Here is a 21,897-nt window from a genome sequence, read left to right on the forward strand (position 1 = left end):
ATGCAATGGGATGAAAGCCAGAGGATAGACACAAAATGTTGGAGTAATTCAGCGGGACAGGCAGCATCTCTGGATAGAAGGAATGGGTGACATTTTGGTTCGGGATCGCACATTTTCATACCTTACCCTTCCATATCTCTGTGTCTCCCTTTCCCCTGACTCTCAGTCTGAAGAAGGATCTCAACCCAAAATGCCACCCATCCCTTCTATCCAGAGATGCCGCCTGACCCGCTGAGTTACTCCTGCAATTTTGTGTCTGTCATCGGTGTTATCCAGCATCTGAAGTTCCTTCCTACACATGAAAGTCTGAACGATGGATATAGGTGGAAAGGGAGGGCTAGGAGGAGGAATAAAACTAATTGAGGGGCTCGGGGATGACTGAGGGGTGTATGACGGAGGGGAAAGGAGCAGGGTGACTAGGAGGATGGGAGAAATGAGATTTTATACTGGGGTAGGGATGGGAAACGCAGGGAAGAGAGAGGGAACGTGTTTTATTTGAAATTGGAGAATTCAATGTCATACGTTGGGTTAGAAGCTACCCAAGCAGAATATGAAGTGCTGTCCCTCCAGTTTGCATGTGGCCTCACTCTGGTAATGGTGGAGGGTCAGGACAGGGGAATGGAAAGGAGAATGGTGAATATGAAAAATGGTGACATGTTTCTGTTTAAAATAACTTTGGCTGCTTGGGGTTGTTTTGGGGAGGCTATTTCTGTCAAAGTATGTAGAAAGGAACTGCAGATGCTGGTTTACACCAAAGATAGACACAAAATGCTGGAGTAACTCAGCGAAACATGCAGCACAATTGGAGAGAAGAAGGAATAGGTGATGTATTGGGTTGAGACCCTTCTTCAGACTCAAGATGGGTCTGACGAAGGGTCACCACCCAAAACGCCACCCATTCCTTCTCTTCAGAGATGCTGCCTGTCTTGCCGAGTTACTTCAGCATTTTGTGCCTATTTCTGTTGTAGTGGCAGCTATCTGATGCCCACTCTGCCTTCAAAGCTGAAATGTTCTGCTGATATTTAGACATGAGGTTTTGTGATTCAGCTGAGGAGGTGTAAGGAACAACACATTGAAAAACCTGGCCTGATGAACTGAGCAATCTGGGGGGAAAGCAGCAGATTATTAAGACTTGGGGCACCACCTTCATGGCATAGGCAGCAAACCATGAGATAATTAAATATTTAAAACATTTCAAGTACAAGCAGCAAAATTAAATTTACAAAAACTTAGAATGTATGAAAAATCACAAGACACCAAAGTTGACAACGTTTAAGAAATCAATGAAACACTGATTTCATAATAAATGTCTCATTAACTTCCACTGAATTTCAAATGGTTGGTCAGAATACAAGTCCAGTAATTGAATCCATTGGTACACAATTGCATTTTCTATGTGCAAATCATGCACAAAAGTGATTTTGCCAGAATTAGGTCACACTAATGATTACATCTGGGTGAAATCACACCATCAGGTAACTGGGCTGGATATTTGTATACTTTATTCACAGTTGATGTGTTCCTGACAATAGTGGTCACAGGTCAAACATTGCATGTTTTCATTGCTGGTATAAACTGGAGGTTGTGCGTGCAATTTGTTGAACACACACAAAAAAAATCGAGGAGCAAATCATGCAGGGACTAACAAAGAGACATTAATTTTACTTTGGAGTCACGTGAGTGACTACGTGAAGAACCCGCTCAGTGCGCAGGCGCGGAATTACGCCAGCAGTGCAACAGCGGCTGCAACGGGATTTAGGCTCTCCCGCTACAGAATGAAACGGACCGTCAGGTGAGTACCCTGAGGTCGGGTTTTCTTTTACAGGTGAGCCTTTTTTCTGCTTGTGTTTTTTACAGGCAGAGAAAAAGGCTCTGGAACAAAACTGTCCCCCGTTCAAGGAGGAACGTTTTCCCGTCGGGGAGGGGGGCAGCAACAGGCGGTAGGAGCGACCCGATGTTCCGCTATTCCCCGACACCGTGCCGAGGCCAGCCCGCTAGTACCTGAGCAGCGGGCTGGACGCATAGCCACCCGAAGAGGCATCCGGCAGGTGTTCCCGATTTGGGACGGGACGTCTCTCCACCCGCACGGGGGGAGAGAGAGCCGCCTGAGCCGCTGGAGCGGCTCTCGGAGCAGGTGCCTGCGAGACGCGCTGCTTGAGGCGCGCTCTCGCATCTACAAGGCAAAAGCTCCAGAAGAAGGCGGTAGGAACAATTACCGGGCGCTCCGCTATCCCCATCACCGCGCCGAGCCCAGTCCCGCTAGTGCCTGAACTGCGGGCTGGATGTCTAGCCATCCGAACAGGCATCCGGCCGGTGGCGACCGATTCGTCGGACGGGGACATGTCTCCACCTAAATGGAGGAGAGACAGCCGCCTGAGCTGCATCCAACAGCTATTGGAGCAGCTCCAGCGAGATGCGCAGAAAGTGCGCTCTCGCGAAAAGAAAAAACAAGACTTTCAAAGAAATCTGCCCCCGTCCAACTCCGCAAGAGGAGAAGGGGGGGGCAGCAACAGGCGGTAGGAGCGCTATCCGGGCGCTCTGCTATCCCCGACACCGAGCCGAGTCCAGCTCCGCTAACGTCTGAACAGCGGACTGGAGGCAAAGCCAAACGGAAGAGCAACCGGCCGGTGGCATCCGACTCGTCGGACGGGGACGTCTCTCCACCCAGGAGGGGGAGGGACAGCCGCCTGAGCCGCATGGAGCGGCTCTTGGAGCAGGTGCTCCAGCAAGGTGCACCCCGGGAGGGGAGCTCTTGCAGAGGGAGGTCAGGCACTCCCTCTACAGTGCCTCCTGCACTGTCCATTGCATCCTCCTTTCCAGAGGATAGCTTTGGGGACCAGGACTGGGCTGGTCCAGAACAAGGGGTTATGGCTGAAGATTTCGGGAGTATGCAGGGGGTGCAGGAGCAGGAACAGCTGCTTGGTGCAGTGGGCCGCTATGTGTCAAAACCCCGTGCAGGGGAACCGCTAGAGGCCAAACTAGCGGCAAGTATCGGCAACAGAGCTCTGCAGGAGCAGGTGATTAGTGAAGCTTTAGATACCTATACGGCGCCGGAGAACTGTGAACCTCTAAAAGTACCAGCGGTGAACAGCCAAATCTGGGGACACATTGGGGCAACCAACCGGCACCACGAGCTAAAGCTGCAGCGGATACTCCGACTATTGACAGCAGGCATCACTTCGTTTGCTTGTTCTATAAACAACACCGAGATGACCACCAATCAACAGGATACACTCGCGTTGTTGTGTAACACGCAGTTTGAAATTAATAATCTGCGGAAAGAAATCATCAAACCTGCCATCAGTCCTCGATTTGCTGGGCTGTGTAAAACACCAGCCGATAAGCCAGAAAGGCTGCTCTTCGGGAAGGCAGGGTATAAAACGAGCAAACTGAAAACACACACCACCAAGTGGCAGCACCCCGCCACATCCACCAGTAAACAGCCGCCATTCAACACTGGTGAAAACTCGGGGTCCGCTTACTTTCACCGTAAGTCTTTTTTAGACCAGGGCCCAGAGCGGACTCCATGGAAAATGCGCCAACCCCCAACAAACACGCCACATCAGACACCTCGCAAGCCTCGTCCGACCAAAGGGAATCAGAGGAAATACCCGTAACCATGGAGGTAGGTGGGTCTGGTCCCTATCAACTTTTGGGAGGTGGAGGCTTAATACTAACAGGAGGTAGATTGCACCGGTTTGAAGCATAGTGGATATAAAATACAATTCATGTCAGAAAAAACGCCGCCAGTTCAACAATGGCCCCAAAGGGTATTTCTCCCTCCGTCAAAGAGAAACGTGAGGGACAAGCTGAACTGGTGAGACTTATCACAAAGGGGGTCATCGAAAAGACCAAACATGAACCTTTGGAATTTGTATCGAATATATTCACTAAAACCAAAAAAGATGGTGGCTGTCGCATCATCATTGACTTAACATCACTAAACAAATTTGTTAAGTATATACATTTCAAAATGGAGACATATGTTACTGCCAAACAACTGAATTCCAAAGGATATTCGACAAGTAGCAAGAGTAATTGGGAAAATGGTAGCAGCATTTCCGGCTACACAATTTGGACCTTTGCACTATCAAAAAATTTACAGAGAGCAAAGGTACAGGCAATAAAACGACATACAGGTCACTATGATCGTGTCATGAACTTACCCACTGAAGCAATATCAGAGCTACAATGGTGGGCAGAAAACGTTTGGCATAGTTTCAGCCCTATCTTTATCACTAACCCTACTTTAGTTACTAAAACAGATGCCAGTGCTCAAGGCTGGGGAGCGACTAACTCCATATCCAGCACAGGTGGTAGATGGACTAACCTAGAGTCATCATTACTACTTACACTGGGCATTAACTATCCAGAGATGTTGGGCGCCTTTTATGGTTTAAAAGCATATGTATCTAATATGCAGCACTTGCATGTACGGTTACAAATTGATAAATACTACGGTGATGGCTTATATTAACCATATGGGTGGCATAAAATCATTGTCATGCGACAAATTGGTCAACATGATTTGGCAATGGTGTGTCGAAAGACATATTTGGCTATCAGCTACTTACCTACCAGGTAAGCTAAACACCCATGCCATGAGAAAATTAAACGCCTGGGTTGCAAGTTTGAACAGACCTTACCTGGAACTGGGATTGTCCAAACAAACCATCACCATGTCGGCATCCCTTCGAACATCCACCAGAGGCAGTACTTAACCAGCATCAAAAAAGGGAGAAGTACTGCCAGGAAACAGGGACGACATACGCAACAGCTACAGCCACCAACATACTGGAGTTCCTGGCCTATCTACACCACGATGTAGGGATCAGCTACAGTGCCATCAACACAGCGCAGAGTACTCTTTCTGCTTATCTCAAACCAGCGCCAGGACAACAGGCGATGGGATCCCATCCACTGGTGGTAAAACTGATGAAGGGCATTTACAATATCAAGCCCTAAGCCCAGGTATACCCATATTTGGGATATCAGTGTGGTCCTGACATATCTCAGGGAATGGCCACCAGCCAGATCCCCCGGCCTCGAGCAAGCTACACTAAAGACGCTCATGTTGATGGCACTTGTATCCGCTCAGAGGGTCCAGTCACTACACCTATTGCGACTGGACAACATGATCACAGCTCCAGACCAGATCTGTCGTTATCCAGCGACTGATCAAACAGAGCAGACCAGGAACACCTAATCCAGTCGTGGCTTACCCACCAGAACCACGGTTATGTGCCATGGCTCACCTACTATCCTACATAGACACAACCAAAATATACGAGGGAGATGAAAAGCCTTGTGGGTCAGTCACAAAAACCTTATGGTCGGGTGATGAGCCAAACCATTGCGAGATGGCTCAAGCAGGTGCTAGAAACTGCTGGGATAAACACTAACATGTACAAATTTTATTCCACCAGGACAGCATCCATGTAGACGGCTAAAGAATGGACATGCCTATAGACCACATCCTGGCTACAGCAGGATGGTGGGGGGGGAAAAGACCTTTCAGAAATTTTATAATAAGCCGTTGGCAAAACCTGGTTTATTTGCAGTAAAGATTTACAAACTGCAAATATTTAATTTAAGCCCAGGGGAGCAACTTAATTCTTTGTTGTTATTGTTTAAAAAATACCATTGTGTTTTTCTACAAATAGACTCATTGGTTGATTACGATAACACTTCCTCCCTCAAGAACTTCGGCAGTGAGTGAAATGAAACTGTTACACGGTTTGAAATCACAGAGCTTTGAAATCTTCACGTAGTCACTCACGTGACTCCGAAGTAAAATAGTAAGATTAAACGAGAATTTACCAGTTTGAAGTTTGATCTGTATTTTATGAGGAGTTACGATGAGGGATTATGTGCCCTCCGCTCCCACCCTCATTATATGGATCAAACTAATAAATTGATGTCTCCTTATCTTTACTATGTTTACTTCAAATAACTGTGTCTATCTGTGATTCCACACCGCTGCTTGGAAGTATGCCGCACCTGCGCACTGAGCGGGTTCTTCACGTAATCCCTCATCGTAACTCCTCATAAAATACAGATCAAACTTCAAACTGGTAAGTTCTCGTTTAATCTTACTATTAACAATGCTGCTCTGTCACATCAAGGGTGGCATGGTAGTGCAGCGGTATAGTTGCTGCCTTACAGGGCCAGAGACCCGGGTTCAACCCTGTCTTCAGGTGCTGTCTGTATGGAGTTTGCATGTTCTGCCTCTGACCACATGGGTTTCCTCCAGGTGCTCCGGTTTCCTCCCACAAACCAAAGAAGTACAGATTTGTAGGTTAATTGGCTTTGGTAGAAAAAATTGTAAATTGTCTCTAATTTGTAGGACTGTGCTAGTGTACAGGGTCATCGCTGGTCAGCACGGACTCGGTGGGCTAAAGGGCCTATGTCTACGTTGTATCTCTAAAGTCTAAAGTTGTTACATAGAGCATTTGACGGACCAAGTTTTCAAAGCTTGGGGTTATGAGAGTTGAATGGTGGTGTTTTTATACTAGGCACATCCTAGATGCACTCTGTGATCATTCCCTCTATGTAAATCCTGCAGCTTGCCATATTTTAAATTTAGAGATACAGCGTGGAAATATGCCCTTTGGCCCCCGAGACCACGCTGATCAGCAATCACCCCGCACACTAGCACTATCCTACACACCAGGGACAATTTCCAAATTTACTGAAGCCAATGATGGCGAAGAGGACGTTCAAACTCCGTACAGACAGCACCTGTTGTCAGGATCGAACCTGGGTCTGTGGCGTCGAAAGGCAGTAACTCTACCACTGCGCTACTATATTGAGGGGGGGGGATAGGATCCAATCTAAACAAACCATTATCCGTCAGGGTGGAGAGGCAGCTGAAAGAGTTTGTTTGCATCCAACTATCACAATGCATTGCACCACTTTTCCCCTTAAAAATCCTTCTCCTTTAATAATAATAATAATAATGGATGGGATTTATATAGCGCCTTTCTAATACTCAAGGCGCTTTACATCGCATTATTCATTCACTCCTCAGTCACACTCGGTGGTGGTAAGCTACTTCTGTAGCCACAGCTGCCCTGGGGCAGACTGACGGAAGCGAGGCTGCCAATCTGTGCCTACGGCCCCTCCGACCACCACCAATCACTCACACACATTCACACACATTCACACACAGGCAAAGGTGGGTGAAGTGTCTTGCCCAAGGACACAACAACAGTATGCACTCCAAGCGGGATTCGAACCGGCTACCTTCCGGTCGCCAGCCGAACACTTAGCCCATTGTGCCATCTTTCGTCCCCTTATCCCCATCTTAATCCCCTTATCCTTCCGCTACAAGTTTAACAAACATCATTGCAAGAGAATCGAAAATTTAAACCAATTCATGTAATTATGGAAATGCAATATTCTGTTTTTCAATTTTCTTTTGATTGAAGAAGTTATTAACAGATAAAAGGGATGGTTAAAATTACAATCAAAAAGATTTGAAACTATTAGCAAGAATCGTGTGATCGGATTATACTCATAAACTGACATAATTGTAAAATCACAGCTATTCTGTATCACCATAGTGTGACATTTATAGAATGAAAATAACTGTTACAGTGCGACCTACAGGAGGAAGGAATGCTGCCAATACTCAAAAGTATCAATGGCACACATAAGATACTGAATTCCTATACAACACAAATATACCTGCAACATTGTGCTTTTTCTATATATAGAATGGTCCTCTGACCAAGACATTTTAATTAAAATGCCAAATGATGAACAGTAAATAGTTACAGCACAAATTACAATATAATCATATCCTTCCTATTTCATAATGAAGATTTAAAATTGCCTGGTTACAATTATTATGATTCATAAAATAAATCAAGTATAACATCTAATATCCTTTATATATTTGCTTATTCATTTTAAAATTCAGATTCATCAATTAAAACAAACGCTCTACGAAATGTTTAATAAATCTTAAGCAAGACAATTATCTATAAACGACCAAAGTTCTATTTGTAGAATTAAAAAAATTATGAAGTGTTGCAACTGCATATGTGCGAATTCTGTCAAATTTATTCCAGTATTATGGGGAGTGCTCATATCCTCGCCGATCTGCTTCTATGTTTCAGGCCAAAGATAGAGACAAAAAGCTGGAGTAACTCAGCGGGTCAGGCAGTATCTCTGGAGAAAAGGAATAGGTGATGTTTTGGGTCAAGACCCTTCTTCAGACTGAGAATCAGGGGAAAGGGAAATGAAAGACATAGAAGGTACACAAAACAAATGAATGAAAGATATGCAACAAATAATGGAGATCCAGGAAAGGTGAAGCCCACAATGGCCCATTGTTGGTTGAGGGCTAGGTGATAATGAGTTATACAGACAGTGAATCTCAACACGACGACAGTTAAAATAGTACGACGACTAGAGTGGGGGAAAGACGGAGACAGAGGGGATGCAAGGGATTTTCTCTTATGCTCACACATCCTGAGTTTCCATAACAAGCCTCTTCAACCTCTTTTAGTCGATACCAATCAATATTATCAATTTTCTCTTGGGCAGTAATGGGTGACGTTTCGGGTCGAGACCCTTCTTCAGACCATTCTTCTTGACCCGAAACGTTACCCATTCCTTCTCTCCAGAGATGCTGCCTGTCCCACTGAGTTACACCAGCATTTTGTGTCGATCTTTGGTGTAAACCAACAACTGGTTTCTAACAGTTTCTAATTCTTGTGTAAGCAAGGTTCCAAGAAACAATGATTCAGTCTTACAAGAAAATCTTAGCTGATTTGTTTTACCAACTTGATCTGAAGCTGATAAAAAAAAATAATTGTAGTTCCTACTTTATCAATGTCTGTTCTGAAAATAGGCAACTGATATCAGATTCATTTTGTGAAAATCACATTTCCTTTCAACATAAATCTATTAAGCTTCAGTAACATTGCTAATCACTTCTGCAATGAAAGTTGTTGAGTGATGGAATGTCAGTAAACAGCACTCTATAATTGATTCTGCAACGTTCCATATCTCACTGAGTGAACAAATTGACTAGCAAGCCATCATTTCCCTTCTTCAGACTGGGAGTCAGGGGAAAGGGAAACAAGAGAAATAGACACTGATATAGAGAGAAATGTAACAAATGAACGGTAAGGTAACGGTGATCAAGGAAAGGTGGAGCCCACAATGGTCCATTGTTGGCCGTGGGCTTGGTGACAACGAGTTACACAGACAGTGAAACTCAACAGGACGAAAGTGAAACTAGTACAGGGCAGGGCTGGTGAGAGTGGGCACATTTTAAACATCATGCGAACATCATGCAAACATCATACAAATGGAACAATTTCATTGCCTAAAGCCACATCCAAACCAGTCATAGCGCACATTTTGTGCTGATCAAAATCTCAGGCTATATTTTTTATTATCCGAGGCATGACAAGAAATGAAAACATTCGACTAGCATTTATTTAGTGTGATTCACAACCTCAGGATGCCTAAAGCACCTCACCATATTGAAATGTAATGCTATAATGCAACTGCTCATTTGCAAATTATGTATTTACATGATGCACATACGCAAGTGCAGTGTAATTAAATAGCTGAATAAATTAGTGCATATTCCAGCAGTGTTTTTGCATGGTTTTCTCTGCATTACTTACCTTTAATGTGAGGAATACACATATTGTACATTATAATACAGATAGTACTCTGTTTTAATAACATCAGTTGATATTAGCCAGGAGGGCAGAAACAGCACACACTGCTCTTCTTTACATAGTGCTATGAGATATTTTAAGAGCATCTGAGAGGGAATCCTGGACCTTGATTTAATGCCCATTGCACAATCTACAAGTTTTCTATCCCTGTGCTTACCAATTTGCGACTTTTTATCTTCTCGAGATCATACCTGTCACTTCATATCTGGCCTTTGTCCAACAATGTGCGTATCAAACAACCCCCTCGCCTGTGTTCACCTATTGCTGGCCATGCTTGGTCCTGCCCCTTCATTATCCCAGGTTTATTTTCTGCCCCCCCCCCCCCGACAGTTCCTTGTGCTTCCAATTGTACTGACCTGCAGACTTCACACATTAAAGCATATACCTGTAGAAGCTGATGGGAGGATGCAGATGCTGAAATATGAGCCAAAGAACATCAGTACTCCAAGACATTTACTGATCAGCCGGCAGCCTTCCAGATTAATGTGAACTGGAAGGCGGGTCTGATATCGAAACGAGAACAATTCCTGTTGACTTCCAGATAATCAAAGCATCGTAGGGGACCAACGTCATTTTGCCTGATGGTCACCATTTCTGGTGGTGTCAATGACTTATGCCGAAATTAAAAGCTGCAGATGCTGGTTTGTATCAAAGATAGACACAACGTGCTGGAGTAACTCAGCGGGTTAGGTCAGGGTCTGGAGAAAACAAATGGTGGTATTTCGGGTTGGGACCCTTCTTCAGACTGAGTCTGAGGAAGGTTTCCGACCCGAAATGTCACCCATCCTTTTTCTCCAGAGATGCTGCCTGATCCGCTGAGTTACTCCAGCACTTTGTGTCTATCTTTGACTACACAAGTCACATTACTACAAGTGCAGGACAAAAACTAAAGCAACTCATTTCTCGATCCTAACTAAAAGTTTTGCATCAATTAAAGCTGGGAAGATGGCAGAATGCTCAGCAATCATTTGTATGGGAGCCGCTGGAAGAAACATTACGCATAATGGCGGGTCTGAAGAAGAGTCCCAACCTAAAAGGGTGTGTGTCCATTCCCTGCCCAGATGCTGCCTGACCCGCTGAGTTCCTCCAGCACTTTGTGTTTTGCTCAAAATTCCAGCACCTGCAATTTCTTGTGTATGCAGTCTACTATCTATGTAAAGGATACAGCTGATTGCTTGATCCCACACGTCCTATCCTGAGTTCAGTATCCACCTTCTGTACCGCTGCTGCTCTGTAGTGCAATATGAACTAAGTACAGGATCAGTGTAATCATGCAGTAAGTTTATTTCACAATCATTAAACAGCCTCATGCTGAGAAATATAAGCAGCAAACCCATAAGATCTGTTCCTGGAAATCACACACAATTCTGATTAAAGACCTCCGCAACTATCTCTTGTCTACTCGTAACTAGTTCAGCAATTTATGTGAACTTATAAGTGTTGATTATCTATACGGAGATAAGACATGTTCATTAGGAAACTGAAACTCCATTTGGAACCTCAGCTTCGAGACCTTTACGCATAGTGAAATGATTTTATGTGTTGGATATGCATTGTATAATCAAAATCTTGTCACATACAAGTTGTTCTTGTGGAGTCCTATGACATTAGTTCTGTTCAATTGATTCCATCTTCCCTGACAAGCTTCAGTGTGTTATTAATTAACACACATTTTATGCCAGTGCATGTTGCCTTATAAGTCTGGCATCCCCTAAAAGCACTCAAGCTGTCAGTCAGTAAAATGGGCAGCTTGAAAGGGTGTATTCAATTCCAGATAGATTTGCATACTGCTGAAATGAAACTAATTATTAGCAATCTGTCTGCTAGATTTATACAATCTGCAAATTCTCTATCAGACACACATCAGTATTACTTGGTAGAAAATACTTTAAATCATAAATTCCCAATGTAATAAAATAGTGCAGAACATTTCGATATGAGGAAGGGTCTCAACCCGAAACGTCACCTATTTCTTCGGTCCATAGATGCTGCCTCACCCGCTGAGTTTCTCCAGTATTTTTGTGTACCTTCAATTTTTCCAGCATTTGCAGTTCTTTCTTAAACATAGGCTTGCGGCTATTCCTTGAAATTCCATTTCAAGCAGGGTGCAAGGCCACCAAATTAAAATGCAGTTTCCTACCATTTCAAGCAGGGTGCAAGGCCAACAAATTCAAGTGCAGTTTCATACCACTTCAAGCAGGGTGCAAGGCCACCAAATTCAGGTGCAGTTTCCTACCACTTCAAGCAGGGTGCAAGGTCACCGAATTCAAGGGCAGTTTCCGACCACTTCAAGTAGGGTGCAAGGCCACCAAATTCATGTGCAGTTTCATACCACTTCAAGCAGGGTGCAAGGCCACCGAATTCAAGTGCAGTTTCATACCACTTCAAGCAGGGTGCAAGGCCAACAAATTCAAGTGCAGTTTCATACCACTTCAAGCAGGGTGCAAGGACACAAAATTCAAATGCAGTTTCATACCACTTCAAGCAGGCTGCAAGGCCACCAAATTCAAGTGCAGTTTCATGCTACTTCAAGCAGGGTGCAAGGCCACCAAATGCAAGTGCAGTTTCATGCCATTTCAAGCAGGGTGCAAGGCCACCAAATTCAAGTGCAGTTTCATACCACTTCAAGCAGGGTGCAAGACAATCAAATTCAAGTGCTGTTTCATACCATTTCAAGCAGGGTGCAAGGCCACAGGAGTTATGGAGGGAGGGAGTGACTGAGGGTAGGGGAAAGGAAAGGGAGAGAGAGGTGAGGGAGCTATGGGGAGGGGAGAAGGAGAGGGGAAATAAGAGGGAGGGTAAAGAGGAGGGGGAGAAAATGCTAGGGTGGAGGGGAAATGAGCTGCGCCTGTGCAGTTGAGGGCTATGGGTGAGTGGTGGAATATGGCATTGGGGGACCAAGCCTCCTGTGTGACAGGGACCCAATGGGTCCCACTTAGTCTAGTATATATATATAAATCCTATTTTCATTCATAAATATTTATATATTAACCCAATTTTCAATCATTATACCAAGAAGGGTCTCGACCCGAAATGTCACCTATTTCTTTTTTCCAGAGACGCTGCCTGTCCCGCTGAGCTGCTCTAACTTTTTGTGTTTATCTTTGGTTTAAATCAGCATCTGCAGTTCCTTCCTACACACTCCGCATTATAGACTAGACATTATAGTTTTGATGAGAGAGTGCAAAATCTTTCATTTGGACATCTGAATTTCCCCTGAAAAGGGGATTAATAAAGTATTTATTATTATTTATTATTATTATTACTATTATTATTTAAAACAAAATTAATTAACTTTAAATTACATTAGTATTAAATTAGAACAACAAATATATGTTATATATAATATATAAATTCCATTGATATATGTAATATATATATATATATATATTATACACACACACACACACACACACACACACACACACACACACACACACACACACGTATATATATAAAGCAGAAACCATGTCACTTCCATTTTCACTCTTGCATGATTGGAAGTCACAATTTTACTTCGGAGTCATGTGAGTGACTACGTGAAGAACCCGTCCAGCGTTCACGCAGATGCAACAGCGACGAACGGGAGTACAGGCGCTCCCGCTACAAGCCTGAAGGAACGGGCCGTTAGGTAAGTACTTACCCACAGGTTCGAATTCACTACTTTGCTCCTCTTTGTTGCTCCAGGGGAACTGGAGACCGCAAAGCAGCACAGAGGGAAGCGGCCCCCGTTCGACTCCAAGGAAGGAATGTTCCGTCAGTGGAGGGGGGGGAGAGGCGGCACCGGGACCACACACGCTGCGGTCCACAGTCAGGGTACTGAGCCGATGCCCAGTCCGCTAACAGCTGTCTGACCAACAGCAGCGGACTGGAGGGAAATTCAAAAACCGGCCGGTAACCCCTGCATACTCCCGACAAGGAGACTCGCCGCCCGAGAACCGCAGAAATGCCGCCCGAAAACGGCAGGCAGCCTCTAGCAGCAAAGCCAGCAACCAAACCTCGGGCTGGAGACAGACACGGAAGATGGAATCGGCACTTCAAACTACCGCCCGAGAGCAAGTAAGTGTCTGTTCTCCAAGCCTAGAGTAAGGTCATGGAGCCAAAAACTCCAGCGAGACTTGCCTCAGGAGCAGGGGCAAGTTCGCCAAGGGAGCATAACACTCCCGCTCCAGTGCACTACAGCACTGGCCATCTCCCTTGTCGAGGGATCGATGGCGACCAGGGCTGGGCTGGTCAAGAAGAGGGGTCACTGGCTGACAACATCGGGAGTATGCTTGAGGTACAGGATCAGGAAGAGCTGCTGGGTGTGGCCGCTATGTGGCTCCACCACTAGCGAGATGGCTTTTCAGTCTCAACTGACGGCCAGCTTACTACCTGTTCTTTTCAAAAAACCTCTCCAAGACAGGTAGTCATGAGGCGTTGGATTTCATCATGCCTCCCCTAAATTGCATTTACTCAAAGTGCCCACCGTTATTGGGGGGTACATTGAGCATAGCTTTTTAAAACCCAAATATCTTAAATTGCATTTGATACCCCTGACGTCGGCTATCATTTTCGCATGCTCATTCCAGAGGGGCAGGGTAGTATGGCAAAACACCTGACCCTACTGTTCACAGTATGCTCCGCAACTTCTCGAAGGAAGTTATAAAACCTGCCCTCAACCTAAAAAATTCACAGGACTGTGAGAACGCCGACCTCACAACCACAGATCTTGCTATCTGGCTAAGTTACCAAACCAAGCCTAAGAAACTGGACAAAGTATCCAAAATATTCGGCATCAAGAGGGCAGGGCCTGGAATGAGCACCACACAAAAAACAGACAGCAGTACCTCCACGCGTCCACCAGTAGGCGTCTACTTAATAGTACTGGTGAAAGCTCGGGGCCCGCATGCCAACCCCCGTAAGCCCTTTCAGGCCAGGGTCCAGAGTGGGCCCCATGGAAAATGCGCCACCCCCCAACAACACCATCCCTACAGACAAGGAACCAGAAACCGAAGAAATGAACACACCACTAAACAACAGTGAAGACAGATAAGTATGGTTCCTACCATCACATAAAAGGTGAAGGGTTTGTACTAACAGGTGGGGGAAATCACACATGGGTTGGGAACATGAAGAACTATCACACTTGGTAGTTATATACCAAAAGTATTCAAGGATAAAAATTGAATTAAGAAACCCATCACTTCTCGGCCTTTTGGCTAAGACCAAGTGTGGTATCTGTTCTTAGTTTAATATCTGATACGTCCCTTATCTAGGGACCATATATATATTACCAGTTCAGCATACACCCCAAAGGGGTCTACCCTCCCACTAAAAAAGAACATGAGGGACTAGCTAACTGGAGAAGATATACTAGGGGTCATAAAGAAGCCTAATATGAACCTTTGGTACCAACAAACCCAAGATGGTGAATGTCGCACCATCATTGATATACAAGGGGTCATAAGAAGCTTAATATGAACCTTGGTACCAAAAAACCCAAAGATGGTGAATGTCGCACCATCATTGACTTTACCACTTGAGTATTTTCACCAGGTTACACACTTATGGAAATTTGTAACTGCTAACCATGGATTTCCTAGGAAACTTTATGGTAGACATCAACTTAAAAGATGCATACTATGCATCCCATCTCCCACCGGATCACCTACAAAATCCTGATCCTCACCTACAAAGCCCTCCACCATCTGGCCCCCCCCATATCTCACTGACCTCCTCTCTCCCTACCAACCCTCACGGTCCCTCAGATCGACATCAGCCGGTCTCCTCTCCATCCACAAGTCCAACCTCCGCAGTTTTGGGGACAGAGCCTTCTCCAGGGCAGCTCCCAGGCTCTGGAACTCCCTCCCCCAACTGATCCGCAATTCCGTGTCCCTCACCATCTTCCAGTCCCGCCTCAAGACCCATCTCTTCACCTCTGCCTATCCTTAGCCCCACGTCCCCCTCCCTTTTCATCTGTGCATTAATTTGCCTCATATTGTGTTTTGAATTGAATTCTGTCTTTACTTTGTGTACTAGTCATGTCTACTATTTATTTCATTCCCCTTACATGTTTTTCCTCTACCTGCTAAATTTTTGTAAGGTGTCCTTGAGACTCTTGAAAGGCGCCCATAAATAAAATTTATTATTATTATTATTACCCATTCATAAAATTTCGGAGATACCAATTTACCTGGATGGGGTAACTATGGCAATATAAATTATTGACAATGGCTAATATGAGCCAAAACTGTTCCCAGATATTCAAACCAGCCCTGACACTATTAAGGAACATATCGTCATGGAATGTCTCTATGATATTAACGACAGACAAATCCATGGGAATAGCTAATCAGCAGCATTAGCTACTAAAACTTATTTAGCCTGAGCCTGTCATACAATCCAGATAGATCTACGTTGACACCATCCACAACTATTGACTCTCTGGTATTCAATACCCACTCATCTATAACATTGCTATAAGGAGAGTCAGCATGTGACACAACCTGTAACAATTAATGGTATCAATCAACCAACCATTCAACAAGTGGCTAGAGTAATTGGGAGTTAGTAGCAGCATTACCAGCTACTTAACTTGAACCTTTCCATTAGAGCTAAGGTGCTAATGTTTAAACTAAATACCCACACCCAGAACATGGTGGCAAATGGAATAATCTGGAGTCGTCATCACTATAGACACTGGGCGTAAAACCTAGTTGGAAATATTGAGTACGCTCTATTGGTAAAAGCATATTATTCAGTAGTGCACCATTTTGCATGTTCGTTTATAAATTAACAACATCACAGTGGTGGCATACACCAACCACTTAGGTAGAATAATACGATATCATGTAACAATTTATTTAACAATTGGCAACCGTATGTCGTCAAACATATTCGACCATCAGCAAACTTACCTACCAGGTGAGCTAAATACTGTAAACAGACATGTTAAACCAAAGTATTTGCTGAAATTACAAAGCAATATGGAACACCAGATATCGATTTTCCTGTATTTCAATTGAATCACCACGTACCGATGTATGTCGCATGAAACCAAACTTTGAGGCAGCGGCAATGAATACATTCCCGCTGAACTAGGTGGGGGGGAGGAAACTAATCTCTATGTTCTCCCCCCTTTTTTCCTACCTCATCAGTCAGGTACTACGGCCTCATCAGTCAGGTACTACGCAAACCCACAGTCATGGTTCCCAGTGATCCTCGACATGGTCATCAAAACCCTAATGATTTCCCAATAGCCCAGACTTATCAACTCACCCAGTTTCAAGCATAAGCCACCGATGCCACGATAAATTAAACTACTGGGTTGCAGATTTGAAAAGACCATTACTGGGCCTGGGTTGCAGAATTGGGAAGACCACTGCTGGGCCTGGATTGTCAAATAGCACTATCGACACGATGATAGCATCCCATCGCATATCCACTAGGGAACATACTTGGCGAACATCAAGAAGTGGGAAGGTACTATTCAAATACAGGAACTACATATTCAACTACAACAAAACCTGTACTGGAGTTCCTGGCAGGTCTTCACCACAATGAAGGACTCAGCTACTGCGCCATCAACACAGCCAGAAGTGCTCTGTCAGCCTACTTAACTCGGGCACCAGGACAACAGGCCATAGGGTACCACCCACTGGTGATCAAATTCAGGAGAGGCATATTCAACTCTAAATCCCCCAGACCTAGGTACACCCAAATCTGGGATGTCAGTGTGGACCTGACGTACCTTAGGGGATGGTCACCAGCCAGGTCCCTCACCCTGGAACAGCCTACCATGAAGACGGTCATGCTGATGGCCTTGTCTCAGCACAAAGAGTCCAGTTCCTCCATCTACTACGATTGGACAATATGGCTTACTAGACCGTGTTACATTTACCATTAGGGGCTGGTCAAACAGAGCAGACCAGGAACATCAGGTCTAGTCATGGAATTCCGGGCATACCCACCTGAACCACGGTTATGTCTCATGACCCACTTATTGAACTACATCCACACAATAAGTAATCCTCGAGGGAGAGAAAAAGCTTTATGGGTCAGCCACAAGAAACCTTATGGTTGGGTGACGAGGCAAACTATCTCAAGTGGCTCAAGCAGTTACTGGGAGTTGCTGGAGTACATACTAACGTGTATAAATCTTACTCTACCAGGGCAGCATCCACATCAGTGACTAACAGGATGGACGTGCCTATGGACCACATCCTGGCTACAGCGGGGTGGTCTAGGGAGTATACTTTCCAAACTTTTATAACAAGCCGCTGGCAGAACCTGTATTGTTTGCAGAAAAAGTATTCGAATCTGCAAAAAATATATAATTTAAGCCCGGGGGAGCATTTTGGTCTTGTTATTGTTAATAACACCATTATTGTTTTACAAACAGATTCATGGTTGATTACGACAACATACTTCCTCCCTCGAATGACTTCGGCAGCGAGTGAAGTATGAACTGTTACACGGTTTGAAATCACAGAGCTTTAAAATCTTCACGTAATCACTCACGTGACTCCGAAGTGAAATAGTAAGATTAAACGAGAACTTACCAGTTTGAAGTTTGATCTGTATTTTATGAGGAGTTACGATGAGGGATTACGTGCCCTCCGCTCCCACCCTCAATAATAGAGATCAAACTGGTATCTAAGCTCTCCTTTTCTTTACTATATTTATTTCAATTACTGTGTCTTTCTGTGATTCCACACCGCTGCTTTGAAGTATGTCGCGCATGCGTGCTGGACGGGTTCTTCACGTAATCCCTCATCATAACTCCTCATAAATACAGATCAAACTTCAAACTGGTAAGTTCTCGTTTAATCTTACTATTAATGCTTGTTGTTTGCAGATATATTAGGCAGCACTACTGACAAAGAACAAGTACAATCAGAGCAAGCCAAGACCGCTCCTTCAGGTCAACATTGTCACTGGCTCTTTTCTTTCCATTTGAATTATTATTGAAATACAACATTAAATAGACAACAAAGCACGCCAGGGTCACTTCTGCTGAATCACATTGCACAATAACCAAATGGTACACACATCCATTTGTTTCATCAGTGTTCGTATTGCCAATCTTATAATTGTAAGAAACAAATATATCCCAATTATTATGTTGCTAACAATTTGCAAGGGAGACATGCCAGTCTGAAGAGGGGTCTCGACCCGAAATGTCACCTATTTCTTTTTTCCAGAGACGCTGCGCTGCCTGAGCTGCTCCAGCTTTTTGTGTCTATCTTCGGTTTAAATCAGCATCTGCAGTTCCTTCCTACACAGTCTGCATTATAGACTGTTTTGATGAGAGAGTGTAAAATCTTTCATATGCTCCAACAGCATTTTAGCTAGATATGTCTGTGGATAGTGCACAAATATTTAATGGATTCATGAGAAATTCCTTAAAAGTAGTTATGGAACTTCATTTAGTTCAGTTTAGTTTAGCTTAGTTTAGTTTAGAGATACAGCGTGGAAACAGGCCCTTTGGCCCACTGAGTCTGCACCGACCAGCAATCCCCGTACACTAGCACTATCCTACACACTCGGGACAATCACCATCCAATAAAGTCATTCTCTCCACTGCATGTGCATGGTGTCTGTAGCTGATACCATCTAAAACATGCATGGCAGTTGCATGACAACACCACCAAAAAGTTGGCATCAAATCAGCTTAGTACAATGAGATAACAGCTTGGCTGGTCTATGTAATTCTGGAGTACATTTATCAACTATGCAATCAACATGAGTGTGAGCTTTAAATAGTATTTTGGATGTAAAATATTTCCATTGGACCTTCCTCTGTAAAACATAACCAAGTATCCAATTGATTACCTTGCAATTCCAGCTACCTGTACTATAATTTTCCTATGTGGATTTTGTCCACATCTCCTTCTCACAATGTAATTTCAAGTACAAGAGAAACAATCTGTGAGCTGTTAAATTATGCTATAGGCATGCCTTTAAACTATTCCCAATCACACTGATAATTGCAGCTTCAATGGTTCTAGAAAACATCACCATAGCAACCAAAAAACTTGGTGCATAATTCAACATCAGATGACATAAACAATGACAATAATTTCTCAGGGAAGCACCTCATCTTCTATACTTTAATCAAAGCTCAATTTAAATATGATTTTTTGATTCTGCAAATTGTTTTCTTTCAATACTTCTTCTTGCAATGTGCACATTGTACATTCAATACAAACGTAATAGTTTTTTATGTTAAATCACTATAGTTAGCTGAAAACTTACTTTGTATTACTTTGTATAAACATAATGTTATACTTTGCTGATAATATAATTTGTATTGTTAATAATATTTGTGATCTCAAAATTGAAAAAAAAGATTTTTTGCATAACTTTCTTACGTGCATTGCCGGTAACTTATATAAGCTGAGAAGCAACTTGACTGTAGGATGTTTTATTGATATTTACAATTTAGAATTATCCCTATAAATTTGGTACCATTTTGTCATATGTTGCAGCACTGAGCTGTCTTCCACTAACAGAGTTGTATTGTCACATTGGATGCACAGCAGAAACCCGGGCAATTATGACTCAGTGCCAAGATCTACACTTATTACCTGAGCCTGAACGAAGCCCTGGCGATTGAAATAACTAGGATCATGCACAGGTCTTTAAATTAAAACAAGAAATAGTGGCATGGCATGGATCAGGTTGGGGTGAGGGTTTAATTGGATTAAAGGGAGAGGATAAGGCCTCTCAGCAAGGTAGCAGTTTGGGTAATGATAGAAGGAACAGAGCGATTAATGGTAATTCTTGAAAAATGGTAAAAAGCTAAAGTGAAGGCATTACTCCTACATTCTTAACCATTCAGGACAAAATAGTAAAGTATAAGATGTCATACCGATGACCAAGATTGGGACTGGATTATTCCAAGGTGTTTAACATTTGAAGAAGATTGATGAAATGGAACAGGTGGAGGCTTGATCTGTTAATAAAGAATGAAATTATTAATGAAAAATCTAAAGCTAGAAGAATGAGTGTGGGTGAAGATAAGAGAAAATCTTCCAGACAATTCTACCCAGCGGGACTTGGTGAAAGGCCTAGGAATAAAGTCCTAATAGACAATGTCTACTACCCTGCCAATGTTAATTATTTTGGTGACCTCTTCAAAAAATACTATCAGATTCGTGAGACATGATTTCAAATGCACAAAGCCATGATGACTATTCATATCAGTTCATGCCTATTCAAATACTGGTTGATCCTATCCTCAAATATCAAACAAAAAACAAAGTTTCAGAGAGGATGCAGATGAGACAGAATGGTTCCAGAGATCAGTGGCTTCAGTTATGTGGATAAACCTTTGAAGATTAGCCTGCTCTCCCTGGAACAGTGGAGGCTGAGAAGTATTCTGAAGGAAATATTTATTACTATGAATTATTTAGACAAAACAGATAGAGGAAAACAATTCCCATTGATGAATGAGTCAAGACTTGAAGGATGGAGTCCGGTATTTTTATCCCTCCCTTCATTGGCTCCCTGTGAGATCCAAGCCAAGATAGACTTTCCTCCTTCATTGGTGTGATCTACAGAAAAAGATGAAAAATGTCTAAAATTGATGCTCCACCCTCTCCCCCTTCTCTCTCTCACAGAGTCTCTCACCTGTTTTGGGCTGAATTTCCAGCAGTTTCTGAGCTGCCAGCCCACCAGGCCTGAGTGACTGAGCTGCCAGCCCACCAGGCCTGAGTGACTGAGTTTCCAGCCCAAGAATCCATTCGGCCCACAATGTCCATACTAACCCTTTGGAAACCAGTCCCTTTGGGTCCCAATGGGTCCCACCGTCTAGTAATTGGTAAATTTGACCAAATGTTGAGGATTTATTGAGCAGGATCGATGAAAGAGAAACAGTGGATGATGTTTATCAGAATTTCTAAGAGGAATTTAAAAGTTGCAACATGAGGAAGGGGAAGAATGTACAGTAAATAATTAATAAGTTTAGAAAACAGGTGAAAAGGCAGAACAAAAAAAGCAGAAGAATAAATTGGTCATTTTCAAATTGCTCTCTAGGTGCTGCAGAGAACAATGTCAGTTCAGAGCTAATTATAATTTATATTAATCACAAATGAAAAATGCTGCAAATTATCTGAATTTGTTGATGCTACAGCACTTGAAATGAAAGGTCGTTTTGAGGAGATTGCAATGAGTCTGCACAGGGGTATACCGTAGGTCTGAAGAAGGG

General features: G+C 43.5%; 1 pseudogene; it reads left to right on the forward strand.

The window, feature by feature from the left end:
• Positions 1 to 14,885: 14,885 nt before the first annotated feature.
• Positions 14,886 to 15,000, forward strand: LOC116983604 (annotated as a pseudogene).
• The last annotated feature ends 6,897 nt before the right edge of the window (positions 15,001 to 21,897 follow it).

The sequence above is a fragment of the Amblyraja radiata genome, chromosome 18 (genome assembly GCF_010909765.2).
Source record: "Amblyraja radiata isolate CabotCenter1 chromosome 18, sAmbRad1.1.pri, whole genome shotgun sequence".
Classification (NCBI taxonomy): domain Eukaryota; kingdom Metazoa; phylum Chordata; class Chondrichthyes; order Rajiformes; family Rajidae; genus Amblyraja; species Amblyraja radiata.